This window comes from Tachypleus tridentatus, chromosome 2, assembly GCF_004210375.1.
Source record: "Tachypleus tridentatus isolate NWPU-2018 chromosome 2, ASM421037v1, whole genome shotgun sequence".
NCBI lineage: Eukaryota > Metazoa > Arthropoda > Merostomata > Xiphosura > Limulidae > Tachypleus > Tachypleus tridentatus.
Genome location: NC_134826.1, coordinates 8,346,344 through 8,370,542, shown reverse-complemented (window position 1 = coordinate 8,370,542; position 24,199 = coordinate 8,346,344). Strand labels below are relative to the sequence as shown.

The window sequence follows — 24,199 nt, the reverse complement described above, 5'->3', positions numbered from 1 at the left end:
GTGTCAACAATTTTCTCCTTATCTACAAATCAGTTGCCCCTAAGTTTGTTGAAAGTTTGGTGAGGGAAATTGGTTACGTTTGAATTTCACGTGAAGCTACGCGAGGGCTGTCTGCGCTAGCTTTCCCTAATTTACTAAATTAGAGAGACTAGAGGGAAGGAAGCTAATCAACAACATATATAGTGGGATTGACCGTAACGTTATAACGCCCCCATGGTGAAAAGGGAGCATGGGAAGGGAACTCGACCCTGCGTCCCTCATTTTGCGAGTCGAGCGCCCCCTAACCATATTGTTGTACGACACCGCTAAAGCAACGAATGAAATTTAAAGAAGAAATGTTTCTGATAAAATATTCAAAGTGGGGTGACACGTGCCCCTTTTGGCCCTCTGGTGAAGTGTTTATGATATATAGAAAAAAACACGACGAAAATATTTTATACTTAAACAAATTTTATTATTATTCAAAAAATACAATGAAATAAATAATTACATAAATATATTATGTTATATAATGGCATTAGTTCGGTGTCTGATCAATTGTAATCACTCACGTGAGCTAATAATCCTGCAAACAGGTTTGTATATACATATAAATATTTAGAAAAATCTCTTGAGTTACGAACAAAAATTTTAGAGGAGTTTTATATTGAGTTAAAATAAAAATTCGATTGGCACGTTTGAAATTCGCTGTTTTTAACCCTTCTGATTTTTTAAAAATTACTATAGTTTAAAAAACGTCTGCAGAAGACAAATATATATCATTGCGTACAGAAAATAATCCAAACAATAAAAACAATCTTCAAATATTGAGATTCGCAAATTAATAAATTGCCAGACGAAAACTGTAAAACTAGAATAAATGTCTGGACACGAAAACTTTCTATACGTTAAGAAAATCCAAAAGGCCTAACACAATAGGTAACTTTTGTGTTTAGAATATATTTAATAAAAACAACACAACTAGTACATCGAAATAGTAAATAAACTTCCACTTATGAGAATGAATTTAAACACAAAATATTAAACTATGAGTTGTTTTTCCATTGATTAAGTAACAAAAACATAAACATTTTCAACTAAAAAAACCAAGTATTTCGTAACAACTAATAACTAAATTACTTCCTCTCTAAACATACAAAAATGAAAGTTCACATGTTTAACGAAACAATAACAGAGAAATATTGTTTTTAAATGATTTTCCTCTTATAATCAGAGAAATATCAAAGTAGATGGCGACACTATAGTTACCTGCTGCAACACAGATCTGAACATTTTCAATAAAAAATAAGTCTGTCGTTTTTATTTGTTCGTTGTTAATGTTGTAAAATATCTAACTTTTATTACCGTGATAAACTAAATGTGATATAATATACTTACATTTTAATAGGTGTATAAATACATTCATCCCTTAAAACTTCTCCGAGTATTCAAACTGCAGTTATTTCATCACGTGCTTCTCGAGTCTCACAGTTAAAACCTTTATTATATTTTTAAGTAATAAATTACGTTTGTTCAAAGTTCGTTGCTTTGTAAAATCTCTTGATTAACTTAAACTCTTAATAATTAACGGTAAACCCGATCTTTCTTTACATACAAATACACTTTAACATTTCCCGAAAAAGTCGCCATTTGACCATGAAGATTTTTAACACATCTGCCAACAGTTTTCAGCAGTACGATAAAAACGTACACCGCCAACATACAGAGTTTCTAAGACATTTTACCTGCTGGGATCACACGCCCACTTTTGTGCAGATGTGTCTTTAAAGTTAAACCAAAATTTGTAACTTTATATAACTGGTATGTATAGATTATGTGTATGCTTGTTTGTTTCCGATATTCGCGCAAAACTACACAAGGGTTATCTGTGCTAACTGTACTGAGTTTTGGACTGATAGACTAGAATAAATAAAACTAGTCAGTAACACCCACCGCCGATTCTTAAACGACTCTAGTTGAACAGTGCTTTGAACTGTTACTCTTATGATTATTTCTAAAATGCAGGCGCAATTTTGAGCAACGGGGAGCAAACCATAAACCCTCAGACCAACAGATCGGCACAGTAATCATTAGATGACTTCCAGCCCTTGGATAAATAAATGCGAATTATGTTATCTGTGAATTGATATTACAAGTTAATTTACTGACGAAACGCTGACGTCAAAGTGGAAATAATAAGGTCAACAGTCTTTGTAAATTAACAGTTGGTAACACACACACAGAAGGAGTTCAGTAAAAAAATTAATTTAGTTATTTTACTGAAAATATTTGGTATTTAGTATTACTATTAAGGGGCCTTATCAGTCGCTTAACACAAATTTTGCGTGTTCTATGTTTCCATAGAAACAGATTCGCTTCCTGCTATTATAAATTTGTGATTTTCTTACTCACGTAGCATTAATACCAACAGAAGGCCCTACATGGTTAATTGTGTGGGTGGTTATACCCACGTGGGTAATCCGTTAATTAAATACTATATGTAAAGTGTAACTCAACCGAAAGGTCGTGTATACTTGTCAGCAGGTAAGAAGTCATGGAACCTAAATATTTCAATGGATATGGTTCTTTTTTGGTTTGTTTTGAATTTCGCGCAGAGCTACACGAGGATTATCTGCGGTAGTCGTCCCTAATTTAGCAGTGTGAGAGTAGAGGGAAGGCAGCTAGTCATAACCACCCACCGCCAACTCTTGGGCTACTCTTTCACCAACGAATAGTAGGATTGACTGTCACATTATAACTCCCCCATGGCTGAAAGGGCGAGCATGTTTAATGTGACGGGGATTCGAATCAGATTACGAGTCGAGTGCCTTAACCACCTGGCCATGCTGGGCCGGGTATGGTTCTCAAGCTTAAAATTGTCCAGAAGAGGTGTTAACAGACGACATTCACCGTAATATACGTTTGGAAAAGTTTACTTCGAAGTGGAAAGTTTAGTTTAAAGTTCGTAGGTTGTAAAGGTTATTAAAAAAACAATCACTTGGCATGTCATGTCGAGGGTTATGACTTCCTCTGGCGGCTTGGTGGTAAAATTGACCTCTGTGTAGCTTTTAGGCTTAAGAAACAAATAGGAATTACTGTGGTGTCGATCTTTGCTCAAAAGGTATTTATATTTACACAGTGGCTTTGAATAACAGTGACAGTTGTTAAACTGAACTAATTTAACATATGTCGTATTTTAACATCAGTTAAAGTATTATTTTATGGCGAGAGTAATAATAAATACTGCAGCTTTGTTACGTGAAAATTATATTAATATCGCCATATTTAACTACGCCAAAACTGGTGTTGTCCTAAATTATTTACAATAAAGTCAGTGTTACTACAGCTTATCTTATATTAAAATTATTATCCATACAACAAAGTACAATAATAATCTGTTAATTAACATCAAATTTCGTGTCACTGATTACTCTTTTAAAACGTTTGACTAAGACTGGTATTAGGGTTATGAAGTTTAAGTAAGAATGATTTTAGAGTTAAGAAACTTGATGATGACTTACTTTAGGGTTAGGAAGCTTGACTAAGACTCACTTCATGGTTAAAAAATTTGGCTAAGACTGACTTTAGAGTCATGAATAGACCACATATATTTGGCACTCGATTTATAATATGTTACGTAGGCATAACACGATCTCTCTTACCTCAGTTTATCTACATGATTACTTTGAACATAAAACATAACTATTTTACAACAGTTGTTTAAATTTGGCACTTGATATATAGTTTATCCACATATAAAGCTTCCTAGGTTATTCCAGCCAATAAAACTAAAGTACAATAACAGAATACACAATAAGGCTATCTTATAAAAACGTTAGCATTAATTCAATACAACCTATTATAAAATTTACACTATTATTAAAAGTGTCCGAGTATTTTCTTTCTGCCTAATATATATTATTTACACGTGTAAAGCAAGTGCAATGATTTCAGAATTGTGGTGGTAACTTCAACACTTGAAGTATTTATTTATCACGTGACTTATTGTGATATCCCGAACTTGTTGAAAGTGGTAATAAAAGAAGATAAATTAAAACTTAACAAAGTGGTAATAAAAGATAGTTTAAAACTTAACAAAGCTCGTATTCAATAAAGTGGGAAACTCGGAACCTACAGAGACGAGTGGAAAATACGAAACCGCCCTCTGTTGAATATTAGTTAAACTTATAATTAAAATGTAATACAAGGTGTTTCCTACTTCTATATATTAATATATACACGTACTCAAAAATAAAATAAGTTTCTGGGAGAAATATTTTAAAGTATGCTAAGCTAATTTATTTATAGAATAAGGAGTTATCTAGAGCACACCTTATTTAACATAAAGGGACCAATCACTGATTTGTACAGCTATTTGGCACACTTTTTTCTATTTGTGAACTAATGAGCACGTGGTTGTTCGCGGCACTGACAGCTTCCCTCCTTGTCGTGTTGAGAAAGGCAACAAATGGCTGCTGGCAATGAGTTTGATGTCCTTTTAACTTGAAGTTTTTCGAGTCGTTGTTGTTGGGACTAAACTAAAAGAACAGAAAAAAATAGCTAGACGGTCACGTGTTTCTTTTATCGTTTTAAGAAAGTAACAGGAACAAATATCGTTATGTATTTCTGTTATTCCTACTATCGGTACGAAAAGCAGTGGTCAAACCGATGGTTCATGTGTTGGCTGTGGGTACGAAAAGCAGCGGTCAAACCGATGGTTCATGTGCTGCCTGTGGGTACGGTACGCAGCAGTCAAACCGATGGTTCATGTGTTGCCTGTGGGTACGAAAAGCAGCGGTCAAACCGATGGTTCATGTGCTGCCTGTGGGTACGGTACGCAGCAGTCAAACCGATGGTTCATGTGTTGCCTGTGGGTACGGCTTGCAGTAGTTAAAACGATGGTTCATGTGCTGACTGTATGAGCCGGAATGAGAGAACCGTTTAAGACACTTCCGGCACTGAAAAGGCTTCTCGCCGCTGTGTAATCTCTTGTGTTCCGTTAGGTGGTGCTTGTGTTTGAAAGCCCTGCTACATTCATCACATTGGTATGGTCTTAGGCCTACAGACAAATAAATGTGAAACAAACATGATATTAAACAACAGGTTCTTTCGAAAATACTGGTTTTAGTAGAACCAGTTATTGTAAAAACACGAAAAGTGTTAGATACCTAAACGAATGAATCAGGGTGTGAACAAAGTCGGAAAAATGTTTTATTTACATGTTTCAACTTGCGTAACGTTGACACATCATACACAACTGCAACCTCTATCAGAAGCAGGCGTAACGCCCGAACATTGAACAAATAAGAAAACAATGTTTGTTTGTAATTAATCAAAAAACTGCACAATGGGCTATCAGTGCTCTGCCCACCATGCATATCGAAACCCGGATTCTAGCGTTGTAAGTCCGCAAACATACGGCTGTGCCGCTATAGAGGCACGGAAGTTTGTAGGATTAGTTGGTGTTAAGCGTAGTTTTATTTATCGAAACATTGTTCTATGTTAGCAAGTACAATATACTTCGAACTTGATTGTTGAGTTTCAATTGTACTTGGTTATTGTTTAAATTCTATTGTTGAAGTTTCAGTTCGACTTGGTTATTGTTTCAATTCTCTACAGCGTTAGGTGTTTTAATTCGGAAGATGGCGTTATTACTGATTTTAATATTTGAAACCATAAAACAATTTTGAAAAAAGAAATTAACTTTTCCACATGTTATAGACATATCTTTAATAAGAAAACTAATAAACAATGCTGAGTGTCCCTAAAACAGATGACATAACGTTCTTTACCAAAAAAGTTTCAGTTTCAATTGAAATTTCACCACCTATGGATTATTATATTTCTAAAATAATTCTAATAGAAGTTTTTCTTTCGTTTATTTGTATTAATCTATCTTAAAATAATGAAACATTGAAAGTACACCCCACAAGTCTGCGGTGTATGTGAATGTTACGTATTTACTCACCTGAGTGTTCGTATTTGTGTCGAGTGAGTGAGCTCTGCTTGTTAAACATTTTGTTACACTCATCACATCTATACACCCTCTCTCCATCTACACTCATACACGGGATCTTTGTCTTCATTTCATCTTCTCTACGTTCTCTTCTATTAACCTAGAAACAACGTTAATAACAAGTTACTTCAGTTTAGACCACAAGTTTGGTTGTCAAAACTTACAAAAGTAACAATAACAGTAGAAAATCAGAAAGCTGTGTTACTGAAGTACTGAGTCAGGGTTGGGGGTATGTTTCCTCTTTTAATCAGATTTTGATGTGAAAATAAGGAATTTTAAACTGATGTATCCTTCACATGTTTTCAGTGAATAGTTTCAAATGTTTTACCACTTATAGATAAAAAAATGCAACCAATACAAGTACTTAAACAGAAATCTGCCGTACCTTTTTCATGAACCTTTTCGATTTAGTCATTTTCCAACTGTCATTGCTGTTAGAAGAACAGGTTTTCTGGTCGAATGTCTCTGGACTGTATCTTCCCTTCGGGCTGCTTTGTTCAGGAGAGGATGGTAGTCCTTCACTCCCGGCTTCTAACGAAGAACCACTGGCAGGACTTAAAGTTCTTGAATCCATAATCACAGGCGTTATTGGAGAATTCTGTGGAGGACTTCTGGAATTGGAATGATTTACCAAAGGTGATCCTTCTGGCAAAGAAAGAGAATGATCAGAAACAACAGAATCGTTGTATATCACGGACCCAGTTGACCTATCTTTGGTCAATACTCTGAAGACAGAATCTTGGTTTTCACAGTTGTGTTTGAAGGCTGATGCCTCTCAAAGGGACCTTCAAGCAAAGAACACTGTTCACCACTCTCCTTGGATTCCGCTGTTCCTCGACTGGATTTTTGACTGAGATTAATAGCTTCATACTTATATGTTGGCACTTGACGTGGCTCTTCATTGCTTTCATAAAAAGAATTATTCTGTGCCTTTTTCAACGATAGGTCAAGGGGCAAATCAACGCCCGAGAAAACCAGTTTATTCTTGAGCATCTTGTTTTCGTCAGTGCCATCTTGTGGAAAGATTAGTGAAACTCTACGGTCTTGGCAGTGAGCAGAGGGCGCTGTAGCTCGATCAGAAACAAGTTCACCTCCATACCCTGAATGTAAACTTGACGAGGCAGGAAACTTGAGCAGACATGGGGGTTCGTAGCGTGGGATTCTTAGAACATGACTGTCACAATACTGTTGGAATTCATGGGAAACAGGAGATTCTCTGTTTGCATAGGTTGCTAACGTCTTGTCTGTTGATTGGACTATAGTATTTGGCGAAAAGTTTTCATTCTTATTTATCTGAAACCACGCTTGCACCATCCGTGAGGAACAACCAATTTCTCTTGCAAACTTCATAACTTCATACTTTGTTGAACTTGGATTTCTATCACGAAAGGCTTCTAGAACTTTTAATTTATTTATGCTTAGTGTATTCTGATCTTCAACATTCCTTACATCTTTCAAGTAGGAACCTCTGTGGTTTTTATCAATGTCGCTTTCATCCACACTTCCAAGACATGTAGAATTCGTGTCTTTATTCTGGTTCGTGGTACTGAGACAATTATTAACACATTCTATATCCGAGTTACTTAATGGCATATTTTCCAACAGTTTTCCGCCAGTCGCCATTTTCAGAGATTGGATATGATTACTGTACTGCATTTTGTGTACAAATTGTTCTTCATCCAGAGGATAGGTTTTGTATACAAATTGTTCTTCATCCAGAGGATAGGTTTTTCGATCGTCAGGATTATGTTCTGTCTTGTTTCCAGATAAAGGAATGTTCAGAGGACTAGACCAAGATGGTCCATTCAACAATTCAGAAAGAAGTCTGCTATGACCATTCCTCGAATGTGGCTGCTTAGAAACCGTTTCATCAACAATTTCAAGGATCTTTTTAACTGCTATTAAATCACTATCTGTGGGAAAGACCCCAGATGACGTAGTAGTTTTTGTTTCTTTGCTGTAGTTATCAACTTTATTTTGTCTCGCCACAAACTCACTACGAGTTTTTGAGGAATTAATCAGTAATGTAGACAAACTCGATGTATGAGTAGATGAAATATTTCCATTACAATAGTTTCCTGGAATGTCAGAGTTCCGAGCATGATCCAGAGACATCGATGAAACTTCTATAGAAGGAAAAGATGTACTTCCCGTAAGACACTTGGTTGGCGTGTCCACATCAGATGAAACAACTTCTATTGGCACGTGTTCTTCAGAAGAGCCACTTTCTGCAGCAGTGTACTTTGACAAGCTTGGGCGGATGGTGTTGTGGTTAGATCCAGAAATTGTTAAAGGTTTAGTGTCATATTTTCGAACCTATTGCAAAGAAGAAACTTAGCTTTATCTAAAACTGACTGAATGTTAATAAAGTTTATTATACAGTCAACTACTGGGGTGCTGGTCCACACAGTAATAACGTTTATTACAGAGTACTAGGTGGTGGTCCACACAGTAATAACGTTTATTACAGAGTACTAGGTGGTGATCCACACAGTAATAACGTTTATTACAGAGTACTAGGTGGTGATCCACACAGTAATAACGTTTATTACAGAGTACTAGGTGGTGGTCCACACAGTAATAACGTTACTTACACAGTGCTGGGTGATGGTCTACACAGTAACAAAGTTACTTACAGAGAGCTGGGTGCTGGTCCACACAGTAATAAAATTCATTAACTGTAGTACATCCGTTCGTTAGTGAAATAAAAACTCGTTTGTAACTGAAGACAGGAAATTGTTCTTCTACTTTATTTATTCTTACTTAATAAAATATTCAATAAAATACATAAACATACTGTTTAATTATTCTTTCAATATGAAATTAGATAAGGGTTTCAGTCCCCCTCGTTTCATCCTGTATCAGGTTTGGTGCTGAACGGTCAAAGAAATGTAAAATATACAAGAACAGATACACACACACACACACACACACACACACAGCGGTTAAATGAAAATGTACGTGTTTGTATAAGAATTCATTACCTTGTTGGTTCTACGCTACTTTAGTTACGGATATATTCATGTAAAAACGCATAGTAGTGAATTTTAAGTTTTAAAAATGTTCTAATAACACTCGAAGTGCTAAAACTATCAACCTCAGACAGTTAAGTTTTGTGTACGTTATACCTAAATATTACAGTACTTGTTTGAAAAATAGTGGAATTTGACAGTCGCTCTTATAACACATCCGAGGTACCACACTGCTCAAGATTCATGGTTCGATTACTTAAACTTTGGACGATTACGAATCCGAGGCTGACAAGCGTCATAATGTGGTGCCCGTGAGCAAAGCACCATCAAAACTGTTTCCGTCTACGCAGCTGTTATCTGGGTTTAGCTACACTGGATTATCATACGGTCCAGAACAGAACAGTTTAATATCCTGAACCTCTTGTGCCAGTTAAGACACAGTTAAAAACTGGATTCTATGTGCATAGAAGGTATCTCACTCTTTATTCATAAAGTTATTTCGTAGATTAAAAAAAATTATAGTTTTTAAAATGAGAGAAACGTTAGGAACATAACTTTTTCTCTTAACTTCGGATGCACGAACAAAAAACGTTTTTGCAACAAATTTGCGTGTGATCAATGATTTTGAAACTGGCCAGGGTGTAAGATATGTTGTGCTCACTACAAGTATTGAAATCCGTATTTTAGTGTTATAAGTCTTCAGGGGGGGGGATCGTGGGAGGTGGTTTAAGATGATTTTAGAAAGCAGTATTTTTCCACCTCTACTTTGTGCAAGTTACTTAAACCATTGGTACATAATTATAGTTTATAATATCTAGAGATAATAGTCTCTCTACAGGATGTGTGGATAGGTGGGGTAGCGTACTACTGAGAAGAGGAAAGGAGTGGACTGTAGTACGTTTGTCTTGACAATAGAAGAGGAAAGGAGTGGACTGTAGTACGTTTGTCTTGACAATAGAAGAGGAAAGGAGTGGACTGTAGTACGTTTGTCTTGATAATAGAGGAGGAAAGGAGTGGACTGTAGTACGTTTGTCTTGATAATAGAGGAGGAAAGGAGTGGACTGTAGTACGTTTGTCTTGATAATAGAGGAGGAAAGGAGTGGACTGTAGTACGTTTGTCTTGATAATAGAGGAGGAAAGGAGTGGACTGTAGTACGTTTGTCTTGATAATAGAAGAGGAAAGGAGTGGACTGTAGTTCGTTTGTCTTGACAATAGAAGAGGAAAGGAGTGGACCGTAGTACGTTTGTTTTGATAATATAAGAGGAAAGGAGTGGACTGTAGTACGTTTGTCTTGACAATAGAAAAAGGAAAGGAGTGGACTGTAGTTCGTTTGTCTTGAAAATAGAAGAGGAAAGGAGTGGACTGTAGTACGTTTGTCTTGACAATAGAAGAGGAAAGGAGTGGACTAATACGTTTGTCTTGAATAGTGGACTGTAGTACGTTTGTCTGAGTGGACTGTAGTACGTTTGTCTTGACAATAGAAGAGGAAAGGAGTGGACTGTAGTACGTTTGTCTTGACAATAGAAGAGGAAAGGAGTGGACTGTAGTACGTTTGTCTTGACAATAGAAGAGAAAAGGAGTGGGCTGTAGTTCGTTTGTTTTGATAATAGAAGAGGAAAGGAGTGGGCTGTAGTTCGTTTGTCTTGATAATAGAAGAGAAAAGGAGTGGACTGTAGTACGTTTGTCTTGACAATAGAAGAGGAAAGGAGTGGACTGTAGTACGTTTGTCTTGACAATAGAAGAGAAAAGGAGTGGACTGTAGTACGTTTGTCTTGACAATAGAAGAGGAAAGGAGTGGACTGTAGTTCGTTTGTCTTGACAATGGAAGAGGAAAGGAGTGGACTGTAGTACGTTTGTCTTGACAATAGAAGAGGAAAGGAGTGGACTGTAGTACGTTTGTCTTGACAATAGAAGAGGAAAGGAGTGGACTGTAGTACGTTTGTCTTGACAATAGAAGAGGAAAGGAGTGGACTGTAGTTCGTTTGTTTTGATAATAGAAGAGGAAAGGAGTGGACTGTAGTACGTTTGTCTTGACAATAGAAGAGGAAAGGAGTGGACTGTAGTACGTTTGTCTTGACAATAGAAGAGGAAAGGAGTGGTCTTGACTGTAGTACGTTTGTCTTGACAATAGAAGAGGAAAGGAGTGGACTGTAGTTCGTTTGTTTTGATAATAGAAGAGGAAAGGAGTGGACTGTAGTTCGTTTGTTTTGATAATAGAAGAGGAAAGGAGTGGACTGTAGTTCGTTTGTTTTGATAATAGAAGAGGAAAGGAGTGGACTGTAGTACGTTTGTCTTGACAATAGAAGAGGAAAGGAGTGGGCTGTAGTACGTTTGTCTTGACAATAGAAGAGGAAAGGAGTGGACTGTAGTTCGTTTGTTTTGATAATAGAAGAGGAAAGGAGTGGACTGTAGTTCGTTTGTTTTGATAATAGAAGAGGAAAGGAGTGGACTGTAGTACGTTTGTCTTGACAACAGAAGAGGAAAGGAGTGGACTGTAGTTCGTTTGTTTTGACAATAGAAGAGGAAAGGAGTGGCTGTAGTACGTTTGTTTCATAATACCTTGGAGTGCATGATAATACACTTTCTACTCGTCATATGGGTGGAGTAAGAACCAGAATGTGAGAACCTCTTGTCACAGTTCGGACACGAGAAAGGTTTCTCTCCGCTGTGGATTCGAACATGTTCCTTCAGGTGATGCTTAAATTTGAAAGCTTTTCCACACTCTAGGCACTTGTATTTCCGGAGACTGGAACTGACGTCATCACTGTTCACTTCTTTATGTTCCTGGAATTTCAAAAGAAACTTCACCGTTGGTTCTCTGACACAGAAAGTGAGAGAAACGTAACTAAACGATCACTTAACAACTGAAAGTGGAGAGAAAACATTTATTAAAATCATACATTGAGACACTTCCGAAGAAGTTAAGACAGTACAAGAACAGGTCGAAAAATCAAAAGGTCGAAGAAATAAACACAGTTTCATTCTTCGCCTGCACGTTACAAGTTAAGATCATCCAGGGTCAATAGGTTTAATTTAATCCGCTAACCGCAGTGGTTGACCACTCACAAACAACAGTCTTCCTCTGAAAGGTTAAACTCTTTTTACAGGTCAACTATAGGAGTTAGATGTTTAGGTTACTTTCTTCATGGCCAGGTGGGTTAAGGCGTTCGATTCGTAATCTGAGGGTCGCGGGTTCGAATCCCCGTCACACCAAACATGCTCGCCTTTTCAGCCGTGGGAGCGTTATAATGCAACGGTCAATCCCACTATTCGTTGGAAAAAGAGTAGCCCTAGAGTTGGTGGTGGGTGGTGATGACTAGCTGCCTTCCCTCTAGTCTCACACTACTGAATTAGGGACGGCTAGCACAGATAGCCCTCGAGTAGCTTTGCGCGAAATTCATAAACAAACAAACTTTCTTCAAAGAATAATCGTGCCATCTGGATTGTCTTTAAAATATTTGTTCGTCCATTCTTTTCTCTTGAATGTTTTACATGGAGCAGTTAGTTTTATATACCTAAATAAGGATTATATAAATAGAAGTCTCACTTTGTTCTCATTGGGATAAACGAAATTTCTCTTCAACGTTGTGTTTTAGTTTCTAATAATTGTAATACCCGCAATATTTGACTAACCTTATCCGATTCTGCGTGGATAAGTTCGTGTTTCTCCAGATGGGACCTGTCAAGAAATGATGAACTACATCTAACACACACGTGCTTGGCTTCTTCATTCTGATGTGAAGGTTCCTGCAGATCTTTATGGACTCGTCTGAGATGATCTCGCAGAGCGTAGAGAGTTTGATTACCAGATAAAACTTTATCACAATGTGGGCACATCACGGTATAAAGTTCTAATGCAGTGCTGACATCTATTGAAAGAAAGAAACACAATTGCTGGAATGAATTCAGTGAAATGAAATCACAAAATTCTCAATTATTTTATAGTTTTCTCTTTAGTTGTTACTAAATTATGCTACACCTCGTATTACGTTTTAAAGCCTCCTATGTACCGTACGATAACCCCCATAAAGCCCTAAATATAATTTTGTAATTTCAAGAGGTGAAAATGAAAATTCCGAGTTGGAAATCTTTTAAAATGCCAACGCTTACTAAGTTACAGCCCCCGCTAGTACAGCGGTAAGTCTACGGATTTACAACGCTAAAATCAGGGGTTCGATTCCCCTCGCTGGGCTCAGCAGATAGCCCGATGTATAAGAAAACACGCATGCCTCTCGACGAAACTTACGTATTAATAGAAGGTTTAAGCGCAGATAGCCCTCGAGTAGCTTTGTGCGAATTCAAAAACAAACAAAAAATAATACTAAGTTACAAATGAGACTTCCACATCGTAACAGTTTATTCATTTTCGGCAAATATCGCAGGTACAAGAACTGTTTCACACCAAAACGTTGAAAAAGGACTCGTATTTCCTACTTGGCGTATCTCAAACACCGACAGATTATCCGTAAAGAAAAACACTGGGAACAAACTTCTAAAGCGCTGTTGTTGTTTAAACTTCAACCATTTTACTCTAATCGGGTGTTATCAACCATTTGTGCACCGAAAGGTTCACCGATCCACGTTCCTTTGTTACAGGATCACGAATAACACACGAGTCACAGAAAATTTTTTTTTAAAAAGTCACTTAACTTCACTATTTGCCACTAGGTAGCTCTGTACTTTATTTAGAGAGTGAATAATTTAAAGCAGTATCTTGATTAGAACTGTATATTGTGACAATATGGTAAGGGGTCTGAAGCCCTGCGGTCGGAATCCAAACGAGTCAATAACTTGACAGTTAAAACTGATAAAGATTTATAGTTTGTTAAGTAATGTACATAATTTTAGAACTCCATGATGTCAAAAAATATGTAGGCTCAAAAAAACATGATAGAAATGAATAAAAACCCTTTAACCCGAGTGCTTTCGAAAGGTGAACCTTCAGGAGACGTCAGTAATGACCGTTTTTCCACCTTGGGTTAAGTAAGGTGGGGAAGTACACTACTCGTAATAAACTACGCACCGTGGTGTGAGAGTTTGTAACAAAGTGATTTTTAAAGAAGAAACTCAGTCACAACCAAAACAAATAACAACTGTTACTAAAGTTAATCTTTCATTTTTTTTAGTGTGTAAGTTTCTTTTTGGACAAAGGAGACACCAGAAGATGAAATATGAAAATAAGATATTAGAATTTTCAATGAAAACTATGTTTTAGGTTTATTGTCAAGCCATTGGTAACATTTGTTTTGTTTTATAATTTCGCGCAAAGCTACACGACGGCTATCTGAGCTAGCCGTCCCTAATTTAGCAGTGTAAGACTAGAGAGAAAGCAGCTAGTCATCACCACCCACCGCCAACTCTTGAGCTATTCTTTTACCATCAAATAGTGGGATTGACCGTAAATTATAACGCCCCTACGGCTGAAAGGGCGATAATGTTTGGTGCGATTAGGATTCGAACCCGCGACCCTTAGGTTACTAGTCGAGCGCCTTAACCACCTGGCCATGCCGGGCCTCCATTGATAACAGCAGTCACTATTTATCGAGTAACACTATAAAGAACATAAGTTGTAAAAACTGTTCTCATAAGGGCCATGTTGTAATATCACATAGCTTGAGTCTTTAGTTCAACACTGAATTAGTACTTTATAATAAAAAATAGGACGTCCATCAGAAAAATTGGTTTATAAAAATTATTGCTAATAAAAATAATAAGAGTTAGAAACCTACTCAAATATTTATATGTTAACGTCTTATTGGAGAACAGTCCGCCCTTGTTGTACTGAATGTTACGACTTTTAAAACTTCATTTAGCTTTAATATAATGAAAGTTCATATTTTTCACCCATTGTTTAAGAAAATATGGAAACCTTGGTCAATTTCTGCTTTTCACAAAGAGCTGACAGGAGTTGTTTAACATCACTTCAAATAAAAGCCGATGTGATTTCTTGTGACGTATTTAATGTTCGTGAACAAAATACACGTATTTATCGATACGTGTAATACAACTACATTTAAGTGATATAGTGACATTAACAGTTGTTTTAAACTTGCATGATATGTAAAATTTAACATCATTTGTGCAGTCGTTTCTTCGTGTATGTCCAGAAATGTTCGATTCAATTGTTATTAAAAACTCTCGCTAGGTGGCATGGATTAATGGTATTGTTACTTTTGAATAAAAAATAATAATATCCCGCCATAAAAACATTGAAGTAAGTCCAAATTACTTAGCAATAATTGAAGAAAATGGATCCTTATAATTTTGTACATTATTAACAGAAGACGATATAACACGACAGATAAAAGTATAGGTAATACCTGATTGAAATAAAAACAATTCCCCTGTAAAAGTGTTTATTTTGCACGACGTCCATGTTATATGGATAAGACACTAATCAGTGATTAGAAAGAAAACGTTTTTCTTGTATCCAAAAGCAAGAAGCAATGTTATAAAAATAGTTACCTAAGACTTATCGTCTAAGCTACTAGAGGGCGTTGTAGTCAAAATATCTTATTGCCTGTTTTACTTGGTCTGTTTTATAACGAATCCACTACACATTCAATTTCAGCCTTGAATATCAGAAATACGTCAAATTACCCAATTGAGTATTGCGTCGGATACCACAATAACAAAGGTTTAAGTTTAGACTATCAGGAAATGTGCCAAAGCGTGTTCTGTCCGTTCGGATGGAAGATATTGTAACTTGAACTGAAGTTAGTCTAAAACCTTGAATTTGATAGTTTCAAACAGCCAAAAGTTGGATGGTTTCTTTGATTGTTTTGGCGCAAAGTTACACTATGAGTATATGTCGTCTCAAGGAATCGAACACCAGATTTTGCATGGTAAGTCTGTTAAGTTCACTGTTGGCCCACCATCAAACGAATGAACCACAGTGAACGGAGGAACTGTCAGAAACCTCAATAACTGGAGAAACTAGTTGCGACATATTTGTGCGTCCTCTTCGGTCTCAAGTGGTTTCCTGACAGACAAACTGGTCAATGACGTCTATGTGACACCGACCCTTCTAGTTTCCTAATAGACAAAGAGGTGAGGAAGCTGGGTAGATTAAAGTGTTGGATTAAGACGACATGAATACCAGTTTACAATAATATGTTGTTTTATTATCAAACGGAGGGTTCTTATACTTTATTGTTCAACTGATGACAACTCAATTCGTGACAGTAACGTGGTTCATTGTGACGAGTGACACGTGACAGTAACGTGGTTAATTGTGACGAGTGACAGAAATTTAACATATGTTAAATGTACCGAACCAGAGAACTTAACTACGTGTTCGCTATGACCTCTTATGAGGATCAAACATGGAACTATGGGCCTGAGTGGTTAGGATGTATAATGAAAGCATAAACCTACAGAAACTTGAAATATAATTCATTAAATTAAGTGGATTTTTAAAAAGAGGCCTTACTGTTGTTCATTCTACCATCATCTACTAAAGTAGCACTGGGAACACACGTGTCGTTACTACATACTAAAGTAACCCGTGGAACACACGTGTCGTTACTACATACTAAAGTAACCCGTGGAACACACGTGTCGTTACTACATACTAAAGTAACCCGTGGAACACGCGTGTCGTAACTACATACTAAAGTAACCCGTGGAACACGCGTGTCGTAACTACATACTGAAGTAACCCGTGGAACACGCGTGTCGTAACTACATACTGAAGTAACCCGTGGAACACGTGTCGTAACTACATACTGAAGTAACCCGTGGAACACACGTGTCGTAACTACATACTGAAGTAACCCGTGGAACACACGTGTCGTAACTACATACTAAAGTAACCCGTGGAACACACGTGTCGTAACTACATACTAAAGTAACCCGTGGAACACACGTGTCGTAACTACATACTAAAGTAACCCGTGGAACACACGTGTCGTAACTACATACTAAAGTAACCCGTGGAACACACGTGTTGTTACTTTGCCACTAGATCATGTTACGAATGAACAAGATGACACATTCGGTTTCACAGAAGTGTTTGTTGTTTGTTTTTTTCCAAAAGGTCATATAAAGACAGGACGGAACCCAAAGTTCAGTTACCACGTGATACCTTCAGTTTGGAGATACTTACCGGGCACGAATTTTGCATTAAAGACAAACGATAACATTATAACTCCACTCACTTCTGTGTAAACGTCGTTTTAACCCTAGAATAACTAGGGTAAAATATTATTTGTTCTTTTAGAAACGTTAGCGAAGACGACGACCATAATTTATTCAGACGTCTGCGTATCCACCTGCCTCATATATAATGTTCTGGTTGTTTGTAATTTATTGATATAACTTAAATATATGTATATATATTTCTCTATATCTGCTGTTTAGGAATGCAAAATATTGACTCGAAAGTGGGAAAGTGACAAAAATATCGACGTGAAACAAAAACTTAAAACACACAAAAGTCGCTGAGTTCCTGTCACGTCGAGTGAACCGACAAAATATTGATCGTTAAAGTTCCTCGTGTTTGATCAGTCTGAATTCGATCAGGCCCATGTATTATTCATGGTATCTAATTAACTAATTCTAATCAACCACCTTTTGAAAGGTGAGCAGAAGGAGTTTCGTGTGTGTGAATCACAATTTCTCTTCCTTCCTCGTGACGTAAAACTGAGACGAACTTATCGTCTTCTCAGAGTGCCAGAAGGATCATATAAAGATAGACCTCAGACAATAAAATGATTTTTTTGTATGTGAAATACATCTAGTTGATAAGCAACTCTGACCCATAAATAAAATCTATCTACCTATCCACCTTGTTCCTTAGAAATCCTATTATTTCCACGCTAAAGTTGGGAAGTTCTCAATAAAAAGGAGGGCTGTTTGTTAGTAGCACTCACCGTCAACTCTTGGACTACCTTGTTGTTGTTTTTTCACAGAACAATGGTTCTAACCATCACTCTTGTAATACATACACGCAGCGAAGTGTGCTTACGCGGCATCGAAACGCGGACCATGAATCTTCCAATTAACAATCCAGAAACCGTAGCTACCAGCCACTCCTAGCTCAGAAATGGTGTGAAAAGCAGAGACACACGTGAAATGAACAGCGTGAAAACTAGATTAAAGGAACTAACACGTGTTTCCAAACCTCAAATTGTATAACTCTAAACTGACATGCCCTGACGTGTTTCTAAACCTCAAATTGTATAACTCTAAACCTGACATGCCCTGGTAGTTATGGTGCTCAAGCTGAAGGTCAAGAGTTCGAATCCCATCATCTGACATGATCATCCTTTCAGTCATGAGGACATTATAATGTGGCAACTAATTCTACTTTTCGTTAGCGAGAAATAAACGAAATTTTGGCGGTGGGTGGTGTTGGCTAGCTGCCTTCCCTCTAGTCTGTAACTCCTCAATTATGGACTTCTAGCGAAGGTAGCCCTCGACTAAACAAACAAACCTAACCTGTCTAATTTTAATACAAAACTAATATTTATATATTGGTTTTATTGACGTCGTACACTCGTATTAAGTCGTAATATAAATTAATATTTATACAAGAATGTGTGTTGTGTTCTTATTATTTTGTTTTATTATACTATTTGGTGTTGTTACGATCAGACAACTGGTGAGTTGATTTATCGATAACCAATCAAACCATGGGAAACTAATTAGACTCGTATATAATCATTACTATGTTTAATTATAGTTAGAATTTCAAAATTAAGGTCAAGTACTCGACAAACTTTGATAATAAAGACAGCAAAAGAAAGGACGCATTCGGGATTTAAAGACGAAAACAAATTCACCCGAACACATTTCTATAGGTGCAAGTGCACCCAACGACGGTTAGCGAATCAACGCCCTCTATAAACATGTCGGCCAACTTTATTTCTTTCATATTCAACAAATATTGGAGAAAATAATACGTGAGTCTCGCTATCTGTTTACTTGCTGATTGATACATTTTGATCGATCTGGAATAATCACAATTCATCTGTCTCGTTGCTACAAATATAGAACTCGCGAAGGCATCAAACGAAACCTAAAATAAAAATAAAAAGTGGTCCTCGACCCCGAAGTTTTGAAATACAACTTTGAAAATGTCTATTTCAGTTAGTTGAATCATAAAACTTGAGAAACCTCCTCCAGCGACTTGGTCAGTCTTGTAAGCTTCAATATAAACCTCTCATATTTCCTTTTAATATTAACCTGTCTCAATGAGAACCCTTTAATTTTCAAAATAGTGGACTCAGCAGATGTGACTTTGTTATATGAGCACAAATACAGCCAAACAATCGTTTTCAAAATCACTGCTCCCAGTGACAAACACAGTAAGTCTGCAGACTTGTAACCATATAAAACTGGGTTTCGATACCCGTGGTAGGAACAGCGGAGATAGCTCATTCTCTAACTTAACAACCAAACACAGAGGTGGTTAAGACCTCACCTACTGTTTCCAGTTTTCATAATGACAAATAAACTTTACTTTTTCAAAAGTAATAGTCAAAGTTTGAACATTCTAATATTAACGGGGAAGACTGGAGCTAAGACGACGAACTGTTAATAGAGTTTTTTATAGAAAGAATGATAGAGTATACCTAAGTACCAAAAAATGTGTTTATACAAGTTTCCACAATTACTTTCCCGACATCTTTATATCAGTTAAATGAACAGTACCAGCCATTCATCTTATGGTAACACCTAATTAGAAAGTACATAAATATTACCATAATTGAAACAAGAGAGATGTAAAGATAGTTACTTGTGGCGATCGTCAAAAGCACTGGTCAGTTTATAGTGTTGAATGCACTATTTAAGTTATCAAGCACTGGTCAGTCAATGGTGTTGAATGCACTATTTAAGTTATCGAGCACTGGTCAGTTAATGGTGTTGAATGCACTATTTAAGTTATCGAGCACTGGTCAGTTAATGGTGTTGAATGCACTATTTAAGTTATCAAGCACTGGTCAGTTAATGGTGTTGAATGCACAATTTAAGTTATCAAGCACTGGTCAGTTAATGGTGTTAAATGCGCTATTTAAGTTATCAAGCACTGGTCAGTTAATGGTGTTGAATGCACTATTTAAGTTATCAAGCACTGGTCAGTTAATGGTGTTGAATGCACAATTTAAGTTATCAAGCACTGGTCAGTTAATGGTGTTAAATGCGCTATTTAAGTTATCAAGAACTGGTCAGTTAATGGTGTTAAATGCACTTGTGAAACAGATGATTTATCTTTTAACTCACGAGAACCCCAAAACATGACGAGTTAATGATTAGATCTCGCATGAAAGCCAGGATAACGCTACGAGACGAATCTTTGGACAGAACTTTCGTAAACCTAATATCCGGTTAATTAATGTATAGCAAATACCTGTACGAAGGTCATTGTTTCGAAGAACCGACAGTCGATAATTTATCTCGTGAAATCTCATCTTTTATGAGATTACACTGTTACAACAATGGTTCGTATGGAGGTCACTTCTAACGATGAAGTGTGGGGATTTCATAGAAGACCAAGTGCTAAGAGTGTTGAAGATAATGTTCTATAAAAGTGCCTTACCTTGTTCTATAACTTCAGTTTAAAATTAAACTGGTTGTGGAAAAAATCGATGACAGATTCACAGAGAAAGAAGAGGAGATGGATGAACATGATTTATGGAGTACTAAAGGAGTGACTCCATAAAGAACTAGGCTTCGGAGAGAAGACGTGTGAGCAGAAACATGTATTCCTCAGAAGAGATGAGTGACAAAAAACCTGAGAGTCACATTTCGTTTTGCTTTCTGAAAGCTATCCCATTGAACGGAAATACCATGATGGCCATTTTTACCATGAAAACAGCCTTTGATGCAAAAGCTGGGGATGAGAGGTTATGGACCTGCGATTTCAAATCCTTGTTTATTATTTAGCTATCGATCCCATATATCCAGATTCGTTACAATGAGCTTCTAGATTGAAAGACTCTTCGAATTTATGATGTATCTTACACAAGACTGAGTGCATTTTGTTCTGTGATTTTATAATCTAAAGCTTTTTATAAGCCTAATTACAATGGATCACTTTGGATTGTTAATTTTTGTAGCTACACGATCGTGTATCATCTGTACAACAACAACCCGTTAACTTCTTTAGTTATATCTAATGTTGTCCTATGTCTACAACAATGACTTTTGTATCGTTTGTAGTTATAGAACAATGCTGTACACCAAATATTTACTATGGTCTGTAGAGGTCATCAGGAGTGTCCCCGAAAACTCCCCACAGAACAGTAAAGAAGTCTCCACTACCACACCAGAGAGGATCTAGCCAGAATATCTAACATCATAATCACAAATCTCGACTCGATGTAAACTGGACCAACTGGTCAAGGATGGTCTTTACTGTGGTTCGCGAAGAACGTCATTACCAGTAGCGCCGATTTTGTATCGTTACACATGCCAGAAATTTTCGTCACATGTTCAGGCGTAACATTTGGAGACCCAGTAAATAAATTCCCCAAGAAAAAGAAGACTATATTATTGCACCAATTCCAATGAGCCATGTGCAGCTTCTTTCCGCGTATATCCCAGAATCACCTGGATAGCCAATCTCGCCAAAAACCTGGAAACAACAACCAAGCAACAATCTGTGGCCCACAAAAGATTGCAATTCCCACCTACTCCAGATGAGGTAACCAATATAGTCAAGGCAACATATCGATTGGGAACAACCTCATCCTGACCATTGTAGCCGGTAACCAACCTTGGACCTAATCAGTAAGCCGCGAAGTCCAAACCAGAAGTCCAACAAACGTGCAGGACTCGCCATCGAAGAAACACCATAGTCTTTCATAGACGCAATAACTATTGTTCACATGAAGTAGGCCAGGCATGACCAAGCGTGTTAAGGTGTTCGACTCGTAATCCGAGGGTCACGGGTTCGCCTCCCGGTCGCGCCAAACATGCTCGCCCTTTCAGCCGTGGAGGCGTTATAATGTTACGGTCAATCCAACTATTCGTTGGTAAAAGAGTAGCCCAAGAGTTGGCGGTGGGTGGTGATGACTAGCTGCCTTCCCTCTAGTCTTACACTGCTAAATTAGGAACGGCTAGCACAGATAGCCCTCGAGTAGCTTTGTGCGAAATTCCAAAACAAGCAAACAATCACAAAGAAAATCCAGTGAACATCTGAACTCTTACAAGAAGTATGGTCAGCAACCTACCGTTTCGCTGACGTAACGCCATTACAGGGCGTTATACCGAAGGTACAATGTTACAATTTGTACATATGATTGATATCATAAGATATTCTGGTATTAAAACCATAAAAAATTACTTCAAACGCTTGCAGTTCCTATCAACCTCCCAAATATTATATTTAAAAAAAAGTCTAGGAAATAAGTGTTTGTGTGTGTGTGTTTTCTTATAGCAAAGCTACATCGGGCTATCTGCTGTGTCTACCAATGGAAATCGCACCCCTGATTTTAGAGTTTTAAATCCAAAGACTGACCGCTGACCCACCGGGGGACATAGGCAATAAGAATATTATACTAAAAAAAACAATTCTCAACAATCTCATAACTAGTGTCAACTTGTCAACTTTTTAGTTATTTCACTTTTTCCGACATCGCTTTTATGACGTCAGTAATTGGCCAAAATCGCCGAATTATCATCCTAAGGGGGCTTAACTCCAAACATAATGGCTGTGCTGCCACCCTTGTACCGACGATAGTAACTATTAAATACTAACATCATACATCGGTAAAGGACTCGTAAGATATCCTAAACCTAGCTATTGTTTTCACTGCTCTCTTGTGTTGTATTTCAAACTTCCAAGCTCAAAAAAATACATGTGGGGATTATAACCTTATTTCATTTAATTTCACTTTACTAATGCTGATAAACTCTTCCTGAATTGCCCCCCAGTAACACAGCGATATGTCTGTGGACTGAAACCGCAAGAAACCGGGTTTCGGTACCCTTGATGGGCAGCGCACAGATAGCCCATAGTGTAGCTTTCTGCTTGACTTGAAACCAACAAACTTACAGGATACGTGAACTTAAAGCGCCCTCTGTCAAACACTTAAGTAACTATGTTTTTCTATCTCCAAGACTGTCTTTGAAGACGTTAACTCACCTTCACCAGAAACCTTAATCTAAATAATGACTGAAATTCGTAGCTGTACTATAAAAAACTACGCATGCGCCTGTTAATTTCAACAACCTTCTATTAATAATAAAATAAATGACCTTCCGTTCATGAATGGATAATTTCAAACAAAACCTAACCCTTTGTAACCCCGACCTGCTACGGTATAGTGACAGTAAAGAAAATAATGTAATCATCCACAACTAACAAGCGTCATTACATCACTGATGTAATCATCCACAACTAACAAGCGTCATTACATCACTGATGTAATCATCCACAACTAACAAGCGTCATTAGTTCACTGATGTAATCATCCACAACTAACAAGCGTCATTAGTTCACTGATGTAACCATCCAAAACTAACAAGCGTCACTAGTTCACTGATGTAATCATCCAAAACTAACAAGCGTCACTAGTTCACTGATGTAATCATCCAAAACTAACAAGCGTCACTAGTTCACTGATGTAATCATCCAAAACTAACAAGTGTCATTCCTTCACTGATGTAATCATCCACAACTAACAAGCGTCATTCCTTCACTGATGTAATCATCCACAACTAACAAGCGTCATTCCTTCACTGATGTAATCATCCACAACTAACAAGCGTCATTCCTTCACTGATGTAATCATCCACAACTAACAAGCGTCATTCCTTCACTGATGTAATCATCCACAACTAACAAGCGTCATTCCTTCACTGATGTAATCATCCACAACTAACAAGCGTCATTACTTCACTGATGTAATCATCCACAACTAACAAGCGTCATTACTTCACTGATGTAATCATCCACAACTAACAAGCGTCATTAGTTCACTGATGTAATCATCCACAACTAACAAGCGTCATTAGTTCACTGATGTAATCATCCACAACTAACAAGCCTCATTACTTCACTGATGTAATCATCCACAACTAACAAACCTCATTACTTCACTGATGTAATCATCCACAACTAACAAGCTTCATTAGTTCACTGATGTAATCATCCACAACTAACAAGCTTCATTAGTTCACTGATGTAATCATCCACAACTAACAAGCGTCATTAGTTCACTGATGTAATCATCCACAACTAACAAGCGTCATTAGTTCACTGATGTAATCATCCACAACTAA

General features: G+C 37.2%; 1 pseudogene across 1 annotated transcript in view; it reads right to left on the bottom strand.

Annotated features, from left to right (window-relative positions):
- Positions 1–438: 438 nt before the first annotated feature.
- The window catches only part of LOC143237687 (uncharacterized), a 120,476-nt pseudogene continuing 96,715 nt past the window's right edge, over positions 439–24,199 (bottom strand). The window contains exons 3-7 of the transcript XR_013020197.1: positions 12,602–12,837; positions 11,528–11,752; positions 6,381–8,311; positions 5,948–6,095; positions 439–5,038 (exon numbers count right to left, since the gene is read on the bottom strand). The product of XR_013020197.1 is annotated as an uncharacterized LOC143237687 (transcript). The remainder of the gene's footprint in view (positions 5,039–5,947; positions 6,096–6,380; positions 8,312–11,527; positions 11,753–12,601; positions 12,838–24,199) is intronic.